General features: G+C 46.0%; 1 pseudogene; it reads left to right on the top strand.

Moving 5' to 3' along the window:
* Positions 1-630: 630 nt before the first annotated feature.
* Positions 631-957, top strand: LOC111144715 (annotated as a pseudogene).
* The last annotated feature ends 3,151 nt before the right edge of the window (positions 958-4,108 follow it).

Genomic DNA, 4,108 nt, shown 5'->3' with positions numbered 1-4,108 from the left:
GTGGCGGGGGGAGAGAAAGAAAGTACCCTAAAAATATTTTTATGCATTTGGAAATGGTTTCAGCCAGTGGACCATAGTTGCACTGTACTTGTCCTGCATCTAACACACATGTGGAACCTCTGTGGCTGGGCTTAGCATGTGTTCCTTGGCATTTGTTAATTCTGTAGTGACGAGCAGCTCTCCTCCAAGGACTATGTCTAATGCTGTGCCTTAACCGAAGGATAAGAGCAAATGTATTCCAGGCAGGTAAAATGTTAATTTCATTCAATTCCATAACGACAAAGACTTGCATTTGTAAAGTTCTTAACTCTTTTTTTAGTGTGCTTTCACACAGATTTAATTTAACATCACCTCTGCAAAGTGGACTGGACTGGTAGTATTTTATCTCCACTTTACAACAGAGAAAACAGAAAATCAAAGCTCCCGTGTGATTTGCTCGAGCTCCTACTTCACATGACGAGACACCCCCACTGTCTGCTCTGAAAAGCCATCTTTGCACAGTTCCCAGTCCCACTCAAAGTTCGCAGCTACTACCCCCGCAACCTTGGACTCCTGCCCCTTTACCACTAGAGTCCTCCAACTCTCACTTTCCTTCTAACCCGTGGCATTGGGTCCCCAGTGTGCCCCATCATGTCAGACGCAGCCATGGACACCAGCTCCCAGATGACCACCAAGGACTTACAGGAGAAGGAAGTAGTGAAGGAGGTGAGAATGGGAGAGAAGCGCCTGCTGATGGGAAAGCTCAAGAAGAAGATGGGGAGCAGGAGGCCGACAGTGATGAAGAAGACAAAATGAAGAAGACGAAGGAGCAGGGAGGAAGAGGAGGAGAAAGAAGGCTGAGGAAGCTGAGGAAGAGGATGGAGAGGAAGGCTGTGGCAGCGATGGCACATGGTAGCTGAAGATGATGAGGATGACAATGTCCACACCAGGAAGCCCAAGACTCTTGAGGATGACTAGACAGCAAAAAAGGAAAAGCCGGACTTCACGAAAACAGAGGCCACCATGACCATTCACTCTCTGCTTCCCGTGTTGGACTCTAAACATGGTCACCTTCAAGTGGACAGTCCCAGCCAGCTAAAGTCAGGGAATTGGAAATGCGGGGTGGGGGGTGGAAGCAAGGGCAAAACTTCCAAGGCCCTCCCTTCCTTTGTTAATTTTAAGATTTTATTTATTTATTTATTTATTTATTTTAGAGCAAGCACACTCATGGGTGCGTGAACGGGGGAGGCTCAGAGGTGGAGAGAGAGAGGCAGAGAATCTCAAGCCCAGTCCTGGGTCAGCCCCAAAGCTGCCTGGGGCTCCATCTCAGGACCCTGAGATCATGACCTGAGCCGAAGCCGAGAGTCCCACGCTTAACCAACTGAGCTGCCCAGGCACCCCATCCTGCATTCCTTCTTAAAAGTACTTTCAAAAGGAAAATTTGTTTGTATTTTTTATTCACATTTTGCATGTTTTACATATTGCTAGGGGTCAGCCATTTTTAATAATCTCAGATAATCAAGCCGGCCTTCCCATGTTTCTCTGTTCTACTGCTGACTTGACTTGTGCTGTGACCCTGTTCCTTATAATCTCAAAGTAGAAAAAAAAAAAAAAAAAAACTCTGTAAAAAAGCAAAACCAACAACAACAACAAATCTTATTCCCAGCACTGCCGTCACTTTGTGTGTGTGTATACTTAGTAGCTGGCTTATAGCAGATGGATAAAAAGGCCAAAGATAAAAGGTTTCTTTTCTTCCCATTTTTGTCTATGAAGTTGCTATTTATTTATTTATTGGACCTATTTGATGTGGGTGTAAAACAATGTTGTCCAGCAGAAACCAGAATTTTGTGTTGCTGAGTTGTTCTGCACAAACAAACAAACAAGACAAATGACAAGACAGCCCGGAAGCCGGAATCAGACAGGCCTGGTACGAAACCCATACTTTTTTCTTCTAGCTGTGAAACTGGGAGAGGCTCGTTAGCCTCTCTGACTCTCTATTTCTTTAGCCACAGAATAGGGACCCTACCCCCTCACAAGGCAGCAATGGGAAATAAATGGCATGATGTACCCAATGCGGGAAGACCAGGGTCAGGGACATGAGGGGGTGCCCCAAATGTTACCTCTCAATCCTGTTCCCGCCCTGCTCCCCTGCTTTTCTCCCTGCCTCCTAGCCCATGACTCTTCCAACAGGAACGGTTATGTAACTCCGGACGGAGACTCATTTTTTTAGGGACTTCTTTTAAAGGCTGGTAGACATTTCGATGAGTTTATCAGTATCTCAGTCAGAGAATTCAAGAGCCAGTGCAGTGTTTTATAGTTCAAATGCCAGATTCCTTCTAGGAGGCCAAAGCGTGTGCGATTAGAGCGGGCAACAGCTACTGACTTTCCCAAATAAAATCTAAGAAACAGTGGTTTTGTGGGAGGTCTCCTGTGAGAAGTATTTCTCACAATGAAAATGCAGTTCTCTGGTAGCAGGTCACCGTACTCTTAATGTGCTCCGAAAGAACCGTCGGTTTTATAGTTCATTGAACAGATTCGTTTGGATATTAATTGGTGTTCTCTCCTCTTCTGCCTGCAGTGTTTATATGCACGGTGTACCCTTCAATAAAACATGCTTAACAACAGGGATCCGGCCCGACGGTGTTGGTGACAATGTTCAGTTAAAAGCAAGGAGCTTGTTACAAGCATGCAACATGATTGGGTGGTAAAAAATTGAGGCCATTTTGAAAAGCCAGAGGACTCCTAGTACGGTTTCCGAAGTCCAGCGTCACTGCTGAATTGTAGACCATGCCTTTGGTTTGTCCGGGGCAGTGGAGATGAGCACTCTCGTCACTGTCCACGCCCCCACACCCCCAGGAAATACCGTGTATGTTTGACATCCACGGACCCCGTGGAAAGGGACTATGCTACAGTTGGTAATCTAGTGGTCAAATAGTATCTGTACTGTTTCTGATCACCATAGTACAGCATTCTTAATACAGCAGCAAAAGTAACCCCCAAAGGGAACAATTAGATTGAGGAATGAAACATAAGCCATCAATTGCGTTATGGTTAAACCTTAACTTTTGCTCATGAACACAAACAAAGCTGACATGAGTTCAGGCCGGTTTGTGGCAGCTAAGCCCAGAACTCGCTTTCTGTCATGGCCCGAGACAGCTCAGCTCACAGCCCACCCCATGCACCTGACCACAAACAGTTCCCGCCATGACCTGCCCGTTAAGGCCATATAGGAGCAGTTTATTGGAACTGTAAGGCCTTCCCTGGCAGTTGTCAGCACCCCTTCCTCTTTCCAGAGTCACCTTCCCACAGTCTACACATATATAAAGGCTTTGCTCACCGCCCCCTTCCCTGGGAAGTGTTTGGCTGGGGCTTTGCGCATCTTCTAATTGCAGAGGAGTCTCCCCTCCCCCGCTACCATCTTCAATAAAGTATTTCCCCACTAACATCCAGACTTTTTTTTTCTTTTCTTTTTTTTCTTCTTTTGCTTTGACAAGCGTAATATTTGGCTAACGTCTCCTTTCCTGATTGAAAATCTCAGATGGACAGCTTCCTCAAACAGAAGCTCAAAGGCAAACAGGCACGCTCACTACCCTGGTTATTGGATTAATTCACTCCGATTCACCACCAGGCTCTAAGCCGTCTGAGAACAGAAACCACATCTTGACTTTCTTCCTCATTTTCCCTCCACATCCAGCACAATGCCAAGTACAGAGTAGATATTCAGTGCATGCCTATTGAATGAGTTAGCAAATTGCTTTCAATCGATGCTATTTGCTTACTGTCAGTCACGTACCAGGCTCTGTTCTTTGGGTCTGAGATGCGTGGTAAACCAAACAAGTGAAAACACGGGCCTTGCTGGAGCTCATATTGTAATAACTATAATAAATAAAGTCGTATCGTATGTTAAATGGTACCTGTTGAGAGGCCTGGGGGGACAGGATGAGAAGGATCAGGAATTGGGGCATAGGGACAGAAAGAAGGCTTGCCATTTTAAATACGATGGTTAGGAGAGCCTGGAGGAAAAGGGGACAATTAAACAAAGACCGGGAAGAGGTGAGGAGGTTCGCTATCCAAAAATCTGGTAGCAGACCACTCCTGAGAGGAGGAACAGCTGGGGCAGGGGCCCTAA

The sequence above is a fragment of the Enhydra lutris genome, unplaced genomic scaffold (genome assembly GCF_002288905.1).
Source record: "Enhydra lutris kenyoni isolate GAN:26980312 unplaced genomic scaffold, ASM228890v2 scaffoldscaffold12, whole genome shotgun sequence".
NCBI classification, from domain to species: Eukaryota; Metazoa; Chordata; class Mammalia; order Carnivora; family Mustelidae; genus Enhydra; species Enhydra lutris.
This window is presented reverse-complemented; position numbering and strand designations above follow the sequence as displayed.